The 16,270-nt window shown below is 36.0% G+C and overlaps 2 long non-coding RNA genes across 2 annotated transcripts; both read left to right on the forward strand.

Annotated features, from left to right (window-relative positions):
* Positions 1-2,469: 2,469 nt before the first annotated feature.
* On the forward strand, positions 2,470-4,458 carry LOC146926241 (uncharacterized). The gene is made up of 2 exons (XR_015008114.1): positions 2,470-2,768; positions 4,173-4,458. It is a non-coding gene; the product is annotated as an uncharacterized LOC146926241 (long non-coding RNA).
* A 3,219-nt stretch (positions 4,459-7,677) lies between these two features.
* Positions 7,678-9,581, forward strand: LOC146926242 (uncharacterized). The gene is made up of 2 exons (XR_015008115.1): positions 7,678-7,962; positions 9,367-9,581. It is a non-coding gene; the product is annotated as an uncharacterized LOC146926242 (long non-coding RNA).
* The last annotated feature ends 6,689 nt before the right edge of the window (positions 9,582-16,270 follow it).

Consider the following 16,270-nt stretch of genomic DNA (forward strand, 5'->3'; position numbering starts at 1 on the left):
GCTTTTGATCCTTCCAATGGTGAAATCTCTCTACCCAAGGTGTTTACAATGTTTCCCAACCCAAGAGATCCTCACTACAAAGACACTCAACCCTAAAGTTACCTCCTTTGTAATCCAAGTTTCTCTCTCTTCAAACTCTCCTTCAAAATCTGCAAAGAAACACTTATATAGCAGTCTTCAGCTGTCAAAATCGTGTCACGTTTGTCCAAATCATGACACGTTTGATACGTACGACCCAAGGTACGACCAACCTTATCCTGAAAACGTGCCCAGCAAGCCGAAAATCGTGTCACGTTTTCCCAAAATCGTGACACGAATGAGCACTCAGAAAACCATGCTCACGGCCTAGAAAATCGTGACACGTTTATGAAATCGTGTCGCGATTTCTCTGTTTCTCAAACCACAAAATTTGAAGCCAAAACAACATTCTCCACCTTGACTTCTAATTCGGTGATGATGTCAATTTAACCATCAACCACCATGCTGCTCTCTCCAAAAGGGAATTACTCTTCAACAAACTTGATCAAGTCCAAGCAATGCTTGAACCTTGATCTAGGCAATGACTTGGTAAACACATCCGCCGGATTCTCTTCCGATGCCACTTTTTCCACCACAATCTCTTTTGATTCAATCATGTCTCTAACAAAGTGCAAACGAACGTCAATGTGCTTTGTCCTTTCATGATACACTTGATGATTCACCAAGTGAATGGCGCTTTGGCTATCACAATGTGAAACACCCCTACTAGAATATTACCTAGGATATCTAGCATGAGTGTTAAACTCGACATCAGGTACATTAAAATTACAATAAATAAATATTCTCTGAACAAATCCTAGAATTTTTTTCACATGTTACCTCAGAAATAGTTCCACTGGCGTGTACTTTATATAGTCCAGCTACTTTTGTTTCTTCATCACGAGCCATCCTATCGTATAACAACTTGTATATCTGAAATAAATAAAAGGGATTCGGGTGAGACAAGATGTCTCAGTGAGTTCCACTTATCCTAGGCTGTAGGCAACCTCGGGAAACCTAGGATCGCTATTTGTTTCTAAACTTAACCCATTTCGGGTTGTTACAATTTCATTATGCATAACTGAGCGATTATGGGATAACTAGAATCGCTCTCTCAAATGTTGCTTTGATTATATAATACATATAGTCATACTCATAGTCTTAATCATAAACATAATCACCACAATCATATCAATAATCACAATCAACCTTAGTTACAATTCAACTTATAGAATCCAAAAGTTAAGATACTTAATCACAGTTACAATTCACATCAATACTAACTATATTCTCCAATCCTATTTCAACCTCAATGATATTGATTAAAAATTCGATTTGAAATCATAAGAAAAAAACACTTCAAAGGAAAAATTAAACTAAAGACATCAACACCATAATAATTCCAAAAGTTCTTACTTGATCTAGAACATCATCAGCAACACTAAGACAATCATTCAAGGAAATAAGATAAATCAACCGACTCATAGTATATCATATCAAAGTTTAAGTCCTAATTTTGATTATCATCCCTTAGTCTCTAATCCTTCTCACTATTTAAATATTTTTAGTCACAAATCATATCCACACTATTTGATCACATCAAATCTCTAAACTTAAACCTTAATAAGAATTTTACATGACTTTATGCATATAGATTCCATCTTATCGAGAAATTTACATAAATTTAGTACGCTATTCCTCATTTCCAACTATTGGTAAAATGCCCCTGAAATATTTCTTCGTAGCTAACTCATTCTAAACATAATTTTCATGTTAATATGTGTATGCTATGTTAGTATTCATGTTGGAGGGTCCTTAAATTTTTTTCTTAGTTCCATAAATTTTATTTTTTGTTCTCTTTCAAATATTATTCGAATAATTCTTGACTTAAAATTTCATATCATTAATTATACATTTCATTCGTTACTATGAGCCGTACCTCATAGGCTACATTATCTCTCGTTGTAGCAAACGGATATAAAATTCATTACTATGACCCATACGTCATAGGTGTAATGCCCGTCGTAAATTATTTAATTATTTAGAAATATACTTATATATATTTATATGATTTATGAATTTAAGTGATTTATGAGGTTTACGTGATTTTATGAGAGATATATGATTTATCTGAAAATTATGTGATATATGCGATGTTATGATTTTTAGAGATGTTATGAGGAGTTGAGACTTATTTTATTATTTAATAAAATAAGATATGAAAATAAAATAAAAATATTAGAAGTGGGGCTGTTTTGTGAATTTAGAAAATTGGTGTGATAATTTATACATATTTATTAGTTGCTAAGAATATAGTTAGAATTAAAAGTAGTTTCTTTAAAAATATATGCATATATATGATTGGAGGACACGGAAGTCTTATGGAAAATAAAAGTGTGTATGTTTGTGCACCATGATAACCTAATATATATATACATATCTTGGAAACGTTATATAGGTATCTCCTGCGCCGCACACAACCAAAAAGCTAATGACCCTAAGAAACAAGTCTCGCATAGCAGGCAAGGTATAGGTCTTAGAATCCGTTCTTGATTCATGAAGGGGTTACAATCGCTGTCATCTACTATTGGTGGTTTTATCGAATGTTGTCAATGGATTTATAAAGCAGCCATATCCCTCTTCACGGAACATCTTGGCTTTACCGCTTCCTTATTTCTAGCCGATGTTCATGTTAAACTAATTGAATGGGTAGTTGTCGTTGATGATGTGATGTGAAAGCTTCAATTCAGGTAAGGGTGAGACTAATTTTCAAATATTATTAAGGGTATAATTCTATAGGATGAATTTAGCATGATTAGGTTAAGTTTTGGTGAGAATTGAGAATTAGGTTTAGGATCAATTTTGACGAATGAATCAAGAACAGATGTTAGATTGATGCAAAATTAGTGTACAGACCTTAGATATGACTTAAGATGATAATTAGATGCTATTTGGATGAAGGAATCATGAATATAGGTGAAAAGTTGTGATTTTTAGGTTTCTGGCCGTACTGACATTCATCGCTCGCATCTGCGAGCAAGAACACTCGCAACGGCGAGCTAGAACCCAGAGCTCGCATCTGCGAGCAATGCAACTCGCAACTGCGAGTGACCTGTAAGCTCGCAACTGCGAGCAGAATAACTCGCCACTGCGAGTAAGGACCTAGGAACCCAGAATGCACGCTTTGCTCGCCATTGCGAGCAGAGTTACTCGCCACTGCGAGTTAGGCTGTTAGTTGCCCAAAATTGTCCCGATGCGATCCCTTCGCACGTGTAGTCTTGAGATGACCTTAGAATTAAGTAAGAGAGCTGTTTAGGATGTTTTTATAGACCCTGCAGTCTGTTCAGGTGACTGAGATTAGAAGTGTGGTTGCATGAATGTTATAATGATGCTTTATGGTATTTATGTTGATGTAATTCATACCTTAGATGATGTTAACGCATTCAAATGTTAATAAATGTTGTATCTTGCTGCTGTTCCCTGCTTTTGACTGTTAGTGTCTTGAAGTTGCATGAGTCGGTCTATGTTGTAGAATTCAAGGAGTGGTCCATGATTATGAGTCGTATGAGTTGTTTATGTTGTTGTCTAAGTTGTTGGAAGTTGAGTTCATTGCATACTCATTAAAGTTGGGGGCTTTAGGCCCGGCAGCCTTTGTGCTCATTAAAGTTGGGGGCTTTAGGCCTGGCAGCCTTTGTGCTCATTAAAGTTGGGGGCTTTAGGCCCGACAGCCTTTGTGCTCACACGTTGAAGAGCTTATTATGCTCATTTTGTTGTTGAATGGTACCACATGCATTTGCATATCAAGAAGTTTCATGTTGTTTAAGTTGTCAAGTTGTTGTTGAGTTGATAGAGTTGCATGGTCAAAGATGAGTTGTGTTGTCAAGTTGTTGTTGAGTTGATAGAGTTGCATGGTCAAAGATGAGTTGTGTCGTCAAATTGAGTGTTAAGTTGATTATGATTTGCGATGAAAATTAGTAATGGTATTTGATGATTGTATTTGTTATGAAATGAAAAATATGCTAATTGTTAATTGTTGATATGTTATTAATGTTTAAGTTGTTAAATGCATTTTATTAGATTATATGCTTAATGTATTGATTATGAAATCTCACCCCTTCTGCGTATATGTTACCTCGACCGTGGGAAATGTGCAGGTAATAAAGATTAGAGGCGTTCGTGAGTGGACTCCTCACTTGGTGTCTAGGTGCTCTGATACGTAACGGGATGGGGGCTTGCTTTTACTTCTATTCCTTACGTGTCTCTTTTATGAACTAAATTATGAGATTTTCCAATAAGGCCTGCGTGCCAAGACTTTTAAATGTTGAACTATTTTCCGCTGCAACAGTTTTAAGATTTTCATGATGTTGAATTTGAAGGATAATTATTATTATCCATTTTATGATTTAAATGAAGTATGTGACATTCCGTTTGTGATCAAAATACTCTGATTTAAAATGAAATTTTAAAGTTGGGAAAACGGGGTGTTACAATTGGTATCAGAGCAGGTCGGTCCGTCCGGCCAAATAGATGAGTCGAGTAGTGTCGTTGACGGTTGAGATACCGTCATTGAGTTGTCCTGTTTGATGTTTGTTGTTTAACCCTTAGTATAAACTGGTTGGAGTACAACCATGTTCTCATTAATTGTTTTAGTAAGTCGGTGAGTTTCTCTTCCGCTGAAGAGGAAAGTGGAGCAGAGTTTTTGTCTACTAAGCAGCTGAAGCAGATAGCACGTGATGGAATTATGATGTTTTCGTTGATGGCGTCACTGTGTATTGAGAATCAAGCAGTGATTGATAAGTTACAAGTGGTGTGTGATTTTCCTGAAGTTTTTCCTGATAAAATTCCTGATGTACCACCGGAGAGAGAAGTTGAATTTTCTATTGATCTTGTTCCGGGAACGAAGCCTGTGTCTATGACACCTTACCGTATGTCAGCTTCTGAGTTGGCTGAGTTGAAGAAACAGTTGGAAGATTTGCTAGATAAGGAGTTCATAAGACCGAGTGTTTCACCTCGATATTGTTGGTTAAGAAGAAGGATGGAATTATGAGGTTGTTTATTGATTATCGACAGCTGAATAAAGTAACGATAAAGAATAGGTATCCACTTCCTAGAATTGATGATTTAATGGAACAGTTAGTGGGTGCACGAGTGTTCAGCAAAATTGATTGAGGTCGGGTTATCACCAGATTAAAGTAAAAGATGAAGATATGCAGAAGACGGCTTTTAGGATGCGATATGGACATTATGAATATAAAGTGATGCCTTTTGGTGTTAGTAATGCGCCTGGCGTGTTTATGGAATATATGAATAGCATTTTCCATGCATTTTTGGATCGCTTCATGGTTGTGTTCATCGATGATATCTTGATTTACTCTAAGACAGAAGAAGAACATGCAGAACATTTGAAGATTGTCTTGCAAGTGCTGAAAGAGAAGAAGTTGTATGCCAAATTGTCTAAGTGTGAATTCTGGTTGGATGAGGTAAGTTTTCTTGGCCATGTCATTTCTGGTAGTGGTATTGCAGTCGATCCATCTAAAGTTGAAGCGGTATCACAATGGGAGACTCCTAAGTCGGTTACAGAGATTAGAAGCTTCTTGGGATTGGCTGGATATTACAGAAGATTTATAGAAGGATTTTCTAAGTTGGCACTTCCGTTAACGCAATTGACTTGTAAGGGTAAGACCTTTGTGTGGGATGTTCATTGTGAGAACAGTTTTAACGAATTGAAGAAGCGTTTGACGACGGCTCCAATCTTGATTTTGCCGAAGTCCGATGAACCTTTTGTGGTGTATTGTGATGCGTCCAAGTTGGGTTTAGGCGGTGTACTTATGCAAGATGGTAAGGTGGTTGCTTATGCATCAAGACAGTTGAGATACATGAACGAAATTATCCTACTCATGACCTGGAATTAGCTGCAGTTGTATTTGTGCTTAAGATTTGGAGACATTACTTGTATGGTTTGAGATTTGAGGTGTTTAGTGATCACAAGAGTTTGAAGTATTTGTTTTATCAGAAAGAATTGAATATGCGACAACGAAGGTGGCTCGAATTGTTGAAGGATCATGATTTTAGTTTGAATTACCATTCGGGTAAAGCTAATGTTGTTGCAGATGCCTTAAGTAGTAAGAGTCTACATATGTCTGCTATGATGGTGAAGGAATTTGAATTGCTTGAACAGTTTAGAGATATGAGCTTAGTTTGTGAAATGTCGTCTCGGAGTGTTAAGTTAGGAATGCTGAAAATTGATAATGATTTCTTAAAGGATATTAAAGATGCGCAGAAAGCTGATGTTAAGTTTGTGGACTTGTTGGTTGCTAGTAATCAAACTGAAGATGGTGGCTTTAAGGTCGATGATCAGGATGTGTTGAGGTTTCGAGGTAGGATTTGTATTCCAGACAATGATGAGATAAAGAAGATGATTCTTGAAGAGAGTCATAGGAGTAGCTTAAGTATTTATCCGGGAGCTACAAAGATGTATCATGACTTGAAGAAGTTGTTTTGGTTGTCTGGATTGAAACGTGATGTAGCACAATATGTGTAGTCTTGTTTGATTTGTCAGAAGTCGAAGGTAGAACATCAGAAACCTGCTGGATTGATGACATCGTTAGATGTACCAGAATGGAAATGGGATAGTATATCCATGGATTTTGTGACGAGTTTGCCGAATACTCCTAAAGGGAATGACGCTAATTGGGTGATTGTTGATAGATTGACGAAGTTGGTACACTTCATTCCGATCAATATTAATTTTCCTGTAGCTCAGTTGGCGGAAATTTATATTCGAGACATTGTGAAGATGATTCAAGAAAAGATGAAAGCGTCGCAGAGTCGACAAAAGAGTTACATGATAAGCGTAGGAAGGACCTTGAGTTTCAAGAAGGAGATCACGTGTTCTTGAGAGTTACTCTGATGACCGGTGTTGGGTGTGCATTGAAGTCAAAGAAGTTGACTCCGAAATTTATTGGTTCTTATCAGATATCTGAGAGAGTTGGCACGGTGGCTTATAGAGTTGGTTTGACACCACATCTTTCGAATTTACATGATGTGTTTCATGTGTCGCAACTTCGGAAATATGTAGCGGATCCTTCGCATGTTATTTCTAGAGATGATGTGCAAGTTAGAGACAACCTTATGATGGAGTCTTATCCAGAGTTATTGCTAGAGGTAAATTTTCGAGGACGAAAATTCTTTAAGTTGGGGAGAGTTGTAACGCCCGTCGTAAATTATTTAATTATTTAGAAATATACTTATATATATTTATATGATTTATGAATTTAAGTGATTTATGAGGTTTACGTGATTTTATGAGAGATATATGATTTATCTGAAAATTATGTGATATATGCGATGTTATGATTTTTAGAGATGTTATGAGGAGTTGAGACTTATTTTATTATTTAATAAAATAAGATATGAAAATAAAATAAAAATATTAGAAGTGGGGCTGTTTTGTGAATTTAGAAAATTGGTGTGATAATTTATACATATTTATTAGTTGCTAAGAATATAGTTAGAATTAAAAGTAGTTTCTTTAAAAATATATGCATATATATGATTGGAGGACACGGAAGTCTTATGGAAAATAAAAGTGTGTATGTTTGTGCACCATGATAACCTAATATATATATACATATCTTAGAAACGTTATATAGGTATCTCCTGCGCCGCACACAACCAAAAAGCTAATGACCCTAAGAAACAAGTCTCGCATAGCAGGCAAGGTATAGGTCTTAGAATCCGTTCTTGATTCATGAAGGGGTTACAATCGCTGTCATCTACTATTGGTGGTTTTATCGAATGTTGTCAATGGATTTATAAAGCAGCCATATCCCTCTTCACGGAACATCTTGGCTTTACCGCTTCCTTATTTCTAGCCGATGTTCATGTTAAACTAATTGAATGGGTAGTTGCCGTTGATGATGTGATGTGAAAGCTTCAATTCAGGTAAGGGTGAGACTAATTTTCAAATATTATTAAGGGTATAATTCTATAGGATGAATTTAGCATGATTAGGTTAAGTTTTGGTGAGAATTGAGAATTAGGTTTAGGATCAATTTTGACGAATGAATCAAGAACAGATGTTAGATTGATGCAAAATTAGTGTACAGACCTTAGATATGACTTAAGATGATAATTAGATGCTATTTGGATGAAGGAATCATGAATATAGGTGAAAAGTTGTGATTTTTAGGTTTCTGGCCGTACTGACATTCATCGCTCGCATCTGCGAGCAAGAACACTCGCAACGGCGAGCTAGAACCCAGAGCTCGCATCTGCGAGCAATGCAACTCGCAACTGCGAGTGACCTGTAAGCTCGCAACTGCGAGCAGAATAACTCGCCACTGCGAGTAAGGACTTAGGAACCCAGAATGCACGCTTTGCTCGCCATTGCGAGCAGAGTTACTCGCCACTGCGAGTTAGGCTGTTAGTTGCCCAAAATTGTCCCGATGCGATCCCTTCGCACGTGTAGTCTTGAGATGACCTTAGAATTAAGTAAGAGAGCTGTTTAGGATGTTTTTATAGACCCTGCAGTCTGTTCAGGTGACTGAGATTAGAAGTGTGGTTGCATGAATGTTATAATGATGCTTTATGGTATTTATGTTGATGTAATTCATACCGTAGATGATGTTAACGCATTCAAATGTTAATAAATGTTGTATCTTGCTGCTGTTCCCTGCTTTTGACTGTTAGTGTCTTGAAGTTGCATGAGTCGGTCTATGTTGTAGAATTCAAGGAGTGGTCCATGATTATGAGTCGTATGAGTTGTTTATGTTGTTGTCTAAGTTGTTGGAAGTTGAGTTCATTGCATACTCATTAAAGTTGGGGGCTTTAGGCCCGGCAGCCTTTGTGCTCATTAAAGTTGGGGGCTTTAGGCCCGGCAGCCTTTGTGCTCATTAAAGTTGGGGGCTTTAGGCCCGGCAGCCTTTGTGCTCACACGTTGAAGAGCTTATTATGCTCATTTTGTTGTTGAATGGTACCACATGCATTTGCATATCAAGAAGTTTCATGTTGTTTAAGTTGTCAAGTTGTTGTTGAGTTGATAGAGTTGCATGGTCAAAGATGAGTTGTGTTGTCAAGTTGTTGTTGAGTTGATAGAGTTGCATGGTCAAAGATGAGTTGTGTCGTCAAATTGAGTGTTAAGTTGATTATGATTTGCGATGAAAATTAGTAATGGTATTTGATGATTGTATTTGTTATGAAATGAAAAATATGCTAATTGTTAATTGTTGATATGTTATTAATGTTTAAGTTGTTAAATGCATTTTATTAGATTATATGCTTAATGTATTGATTATGAAATCTCACCCCTTCTGCGTATATGTTACCTCGACCGTGGGTAATGTGCAGGTAATAAAGATTAGAGACGTTCGTGAGTGGACTTCTCACTTGGTGTCTAGGTGCTCTGATACGTAACGGGATGGGGGCTTGCTTTTACTTCTATTCCTTACGTGTCTCTTTTATGAACTAAATTATGAGATTTTCCAATAAGGCCTGCGTGCCAAGACTTTTAAATGTTGAACTATTTTCCGCTGCAACAGTTTTAAGATTTTCATGATGTTGAATTTGAAGGATAATTATTATTATCCATTTTACGATTTAAATGAAGTATGTGACATTCCGTTTGTGATCAATTGTCTTGATAGATTTTCCCTCCAACATTTATACTAGCATAAACATACTTATTAACATAAAAGAGATTTTAGGATACACTAATTCAGAAATAACCATTCTACTATCTCATATTTATTCTGTTTCAAATGTACCGTTCATATGGCATAATAATAGCATGACAATGTATCTTCACACATTCTTGAGTAATTCCTAACTCACCAATCATCCCTTTCAACCATATGGCCTCTTTCACCCCTTCAACAAGGGCAATGTACTCCGCTTGAGTGGTAGATAATGCCACCACGGATTGTTGATTTGCCTTCCAACTAATAGCAGTGCCATAAAGAGTAAACACAAAACCCGATAGAGATTTTCTTGTGTCCACATTGCCCGCATAGTCCGCATCAACATACCCCTCCAAAGCGTCTTCATCTTTAGCTGCTCTTGTGTATTTCAAACCGCCCTTCAAAGACCCATTCAAATACCTCAACACCCACTTCAAAGCTTGCCAATGCACAATACCCGGATTTGCCATAAACCGACTCACAATGCTAACCGCATAAGCTAAGTCCGGCCTACTGCAAACCATTCCATACATGATGCTTCCAACCCCACTTGCATAGGGAGTACTTTCCATCGCTTGCTTCTCATCCTCGGATTGAGGACATTGTTTTATGGACAACTTTGTGTGGTGACCCAAGGGAGTGCTCACGGTTTTAGAGTTTGACATTCTAAAACGCTCCACCACCTTCTTCAAGTAACTAAGTTGAGATAAGAAAAGTTCACCTTTGTCACGATTCCTCAAGATATCAATTCCAAGAACTCTCTTTGCCGGACCAAGATCTTTCATCTCAAATTCACCATTTAACTTTTCTTTGAGCTTCACAATCTCATCCTTGCTAGAGCTTGCCATCAAGATATCATCCACATATAAAAGAAGATAGAGAATGACTTTCTCACCCCTCTTCAACATGTACACACAAGAATCATACCCGCTTCTCACAAAACCGGTCTTCAAAAGAAATTCATCAAACCGTCGATACCATTGCCTAGGGCTTTGTTTCAACCCATAAAAAGATTTCTTTAAAAGACATACCTTAGAGTTGTCCTCCACAAAACCTTTCGGTTGCTCCATGTAGATTGTTTCTTCAAGGTCACCATGTAAGAAAGCGGTCTTTACATCCATTTGTTCCAACTCAAGATTGAATTGATTCACAATAGCCATAAGTATCCTTATGGAACAATGTTTCACCACCGGTGAGAAGATCTCATTGTAGTCAATCCCCTCCACTTGAGTGAAACCTTTGGCCACAAGTCTTGCTTTGTACCTAGGACCTTCAACTCCCGGAATACCTTCCTTTTTCTTGAAGATCCACTTGCATCCAACTACCCTTTGGTGTTTAGGTAGCTTCACAAGTTTCCAAGTTTTGGTTCTTTTCCAATGAATCCATCTCTTCATTCACCGCCTTCAACCAATGCTTGCTTTCTTTGCTCTCAAATGCCTCCTTGAAGTTTCTAGGCTCCGAGTCTTGCACATCTTCAGCCGCATTTAGAGCAAAACACACCAAGTCCGCATAACCATATCTTCTAGGTGCCGTAATGGTCCTCCTTTCTCTATCTCTAGCCAAAAGATAATCGGGATCCACTACCGGTTGAGTTCCACTTGTATCCGATGTTGAAGCTTCATCTTCCACATCATCTTTCTCTTCATTTGGAAGCTCCACCTCAAACTGAGTTTCCTCCACCATTGTTTCCAGTACTAAAGTCTCTAGGTCTTTACACTTCATCCCCATACGGGTCTCATCAAAGGTAACATCCCTACTAATCAAGACTTTTGATCCTCCACTAGAGTCCAATTTCCATAACTTGTAACCCTTCACACCTTTCGGATAACCAATGAAGACACATTTCAAAGCTGTAGGCTCAAGCTTGTCTTGCTTGATATGCGCATATGCCAAAGCTCCGAAAACCTTCAAAGTTGAGTAGTCAGCCGGTTTCCCACTCCATACCTCCATAGGTGTCTTGAAGTCTATTCCCGTTGATGGATATCTATTGATCAAATAAGCAGCTGTTGTCACTGCTTCACCCTAGAAACTCTTAGGTAACCCAGCTCCTAGAAGCATGCACCTCACCCGCTCCAAAAGGGTCTTATTCATCCGTTCAGCAAGACCATTTTGTTGCGGTGTTTTTGGTACGGTTTTATGCCTCTTGATTCCTTTCAACCTGCAAAACTCATTAAATTGCTCTGAAACAAACTCCAGGCCATTGTCAATTCTCAAACCTTTTAGTTTAGTTCCCATTTGATTTTCTATGAGAGTGTGCCATTCCTTAAACTTCTCAAAGGTGTCACTTTTGTTTTTCAAAACAAAGACCCACACTCTCCTAGAATAATCATCAATGATGGAAAGAAAATAGGAACCCCCTCCATGAGTAAGAGTCTTGGAAGGACCCCAAAGGTCCGAATGCACATACTCAAAAGGTCTACTAGAATGATGCATACCACTAGCAAACTTCACTCTATGTTGCTTGCCTAGTATGCAATGCTCACAAAATTCTAGCTTGTTTAATTTATCTTTTCCTAGCAAACCTTGTTTAGCTAGTTCAACTAAACCTCTTTCACTAACATGCCCTAATCTCAAATGCCACAATTAAGAATTATTATGAGGTACAACACTAGCTACCGATGCATTACCAATTACTATGGAGCCATCTAAAATGTATAAACCATTCATTTTAGACCCTTTAACCGTAATCAATGCACCATGTGAAATTTTACAAACCCCATGCTCAATTCTAGTGCAATAACCTAGACTATCAAACATACTAAGGGAAATTAAATTTCGCTTAAGTTCGGGAACAAACCTCACATCCTTTAAAAGGAATTCACGGCCATCAAACATCTTTAGACGAACGGTGCCCATGCCTTGGACTTTGCAAGCTTTGTTATTTCCTAGTCGAACAACTCCTCCTTCTTTTAGAGCCAATGTAACACCCTCCTTTTTATTTAATTATTTTTATTAAGTTAGAGTCTATTTATGTGATTTATTTAAATATGTGGGGTGTTAGTATTTTATTAAGTGGCATTATTCTATTATTTATAAGAATATGTGGGGTGTTATGATCAATAAAAAATGGTATTGATCGGTACAGAATTGGTCTTAGGAGTAAACATGAAAGTTTTAGATAATTTTGTTAGCTTTCTAGTGGCTTTGGTTTGACATGAAAATGATGTTTGGTCTTTGAGTTATGATTAAAATACTACAGGGAGGTCTTAGCGAAATTGTACGGTGACAACATTCTCTGTTTCATGTTTTTGCGTTTTGTTCATATGTTTCTATTTTGAATTGATCTTTGTTGTAAACATGAAAGTTGTTGATATTTGTGATATCTTTCCAGTAGCTTTGGTTTGACATAAAAATATGTTGTGGATAATTTATTATGTGTTTACAAAGATACATAGTGAATTATTGTTGATGTTTAAATACGATGTTATATGAAGTTGTTTATGATTGATGAATATGATGTTTTAAGATGTTGTTTATTATCATTTGATATTGTTATATTATGATATGACATGAATTATTTATGTGATCCATATGTTGTCAAGATGCTAAGATGTTAAGATGTTAAGATGATAAGAGTTGTATAAGTCGGTCTAAGTTGTCATGATTTAAGAAGTTGTCCATTTTAATGGAATTGTATAAGATGTTCACGTTGTTGTCCAAGCTGTAGGAAGATTGTGTTGTTGCATAGTCAGCGATGGGGGCTTAATGCCCGACAGGTTCTTGATGACCTTAGCGATAGGGGCTTAATGCCCGACAGGTTCTTGATGACCTTAGCGATGGGGGCTTAATGCCCGACAGGTCCAAATATGACCTTAGCGAAGGGGGCTTAATGCCCTGGTGGTACCACATGCATATTGAAGTTGTCGAAGTTGTCTAAGTTGTTGTCGAAGTTGTCTAAGTTGTTGTCGAAGTGGTCTAAGTTGTTGTTGAAGTTGTTGTTGCATTGTAGAGTCGTCATAACTTATATTTAATGATGATTTGATAAGTGATGTTCGATGATGATGTTTTGATTATGTTTTGATGATGATGTTTGATGATGATGTTGTTTATGATTGACGATGATATGATTTAATAATATGATTTAATGATGATGTTTGTTTAAGAAGTTGATTATGAACTTAATTATGAAGTTGTTTTCGATAAATGATATGCTTTGATAATGATACTTATGTGAATTACATGTTGATGCTTATGATTGATATTGATGCTATGTGATGATTGTTGGTGACTATTATTTGATGTTATATAATGATGTTTAAGATTAGTAATTGATGATATATGAAGATGTTTATGATTAGTGTTATGATAGTTTATGACTAATGTAGGAAGATTAATGATACTAGTTAAGGAAGTTTAAGTTGTTAGATATGATTAATGAGTTATAAGATGTTTAAGTTGTTGAATGTACTTTATATGATTTATATGTTTAATATTTTTGTTTTGAGAAATCTCACCCCTCTGCTTGGAAATGTTGCTCTTCGTATGGGTAACTTGCAGGTAATCAAGATTAGAGGCGTCGTGAGTGGACTCCTCACATGTGTGTCTAGGTGCTCTGATACGTAACGGGATGGGACTTGACTTTACTTCTATTCCTTACGTATTGTTTATGAACTTTATGAATAACTATTGAATTAAGACTTATGAGATTTTCTAATGAGGCCTGTGTGCCAAAGATTATTTTTATTGTTGAACTAATTTCCGCTGCGAAGTTTTGAATTACTTATGTTAAATGATTTTGAAGAATAAATTGTTATTTATTCAGTTTATGAGTTTTTAAGAAGTGTAGCATTCCGTTTAAAGTTGAAAAACTCTGATTTATTTAAGAAATTTTTACGTTGGGAAAACGGGGTGTTACAATTGGTATCAGAGCAGGTCGGTCCGTCCGGCCAAGTAGATGAGTCGTTGTGTCGTGTCGTCATGTTTTCTAGTTAGTAGTTATGTTTTATTACGTGATCATGTTTACCTGACTAACTTTGATGTGGTTTTGTGTTTTGTTTGAAGAATCAATAACTAAATTTATTTTTTCTTGTGCTTTGAATTTCGAGGACGAAATTCTTTTAAGTTGGGGAGAGTTGTAACGCCCTCCTTTTTATTTAATTATTTTTATTAAGTTAGAGTCTATTTATGTGATTTATTTAAATATGTGGGGTGTTAGTATTTTATTAAGTGGCATTATTCTATTATTTATAAGAATATGAGAATTACTAGAGTAAGTAGATTTGAAGGTAGTTTTGAAAGTAGATGTCTTTTTATGATTTAGTCGATTTATTTTGATGAGTGGTATTTTGTTATGTTATATGTTGGTATTTACTAGCATAATATATTTGTTATCTGATGAAGAGATATATTTGTTATTTTGTGTAGAAATATATATATTATTTGGTGTAGAAATATATATGTTATTTGGTGTATAAATATATTTGTTATTTTGTGTGGAAATATATATGTTATTTAGTGTAGAAATATATTTGTTATTTTGTGTGAAAATATATATGTTATCTAGTGTACAAATATATTTATTATTCAATGAAGAGGTATATTTGTTATTTGGTGTTAAAATATTATATACATATATTTTGATGAAATATGCTATTATTTGTTATATGGTGTATTATTATATATTTTGTGGAAGACTATATTTAGTAGAGAAATATTATTTATAAGATTATGAGAATTATTAGTGTGAGTGGAATTGGGGGTTAGAATAGAAAGAAGAATAAGTTGTTGGACCTAAATAGATTTGGGAAGAATATTTTAGTATTATAAATAGAGAAGCTTAGGTTGGAAAGAGTTTACCTTAAACCGCTTTTTGGAAAAGAGGAGAACAAGAAAGAAGAGAAGAGAAGAGAAAAGTCAAGAGAAGAGGAGAATACCTTAGAAAAGAAGAACGCTGCTGCTGATTCAGGAATTAATCTAAGGTGAGGGTGAGACTATCTTGCATTAATATTAAGTTGTTAAATCATTAGATTACATCTAACAAGTTGGGGAGAGTTTGTGAGAATTTGAGAATTAGGGTTTTGAGAGAGATTTGATGATTAGATGATGAAAACTTGTTGAATTGATGTAGAAATTGTGTACAGACCTTAGATAATCCATAGGATGATTATTGGAAGTAGTTTTGAGGTTAGAACCATGAGATTAGGTGAAACTTGAAGAAAATCTGCATTCAGCCTGAATTTTGATATTAAAACTGGTATTCATCGGTGCGGAATTGGTCTTAGGTGTAAACACAAAAGTTGTAGGTATGGATGTTAGTTTTCTAATGCCGTTGGTCTCACGTCAAAACAATATATAGAACTTGAGTTATGGTCAAATTACTGCACGTAGGTCACAGTGAATTTTTATGGACTTTCAGCACAATTTTTCCGAATTAAAAATAAAAACTGGTATTGATCGGAACAGAATTGGTCTTAGGAGTAAACATGAAAGTTTTAGATAATTTTGTTAGCTTTCTAGTGGCTTTGGTTTGACATGAAAATGATGTTTGGTCTTTGAGTTATGATTAAAATACTACAGGGAGGTCTTAGCGAAATTGTACGGTGACAACATTCTCTGTTTCATGTTTTTGCGTTTTG

The sequence above is a fragment of the Medicago sativa genome, chromosome 4 (assembly GCF_051527215.1).
Source record: "Medicago sativa cultivar Bolivia chromosome 4, Bolivia_mono, whole genome shotgun sequence".
NCBI lineage: Eukaryota > Viridiplantae > Streptophyta > Magnoliopsida > Fabales > Fabaceae > Medicago > Medicago sativa.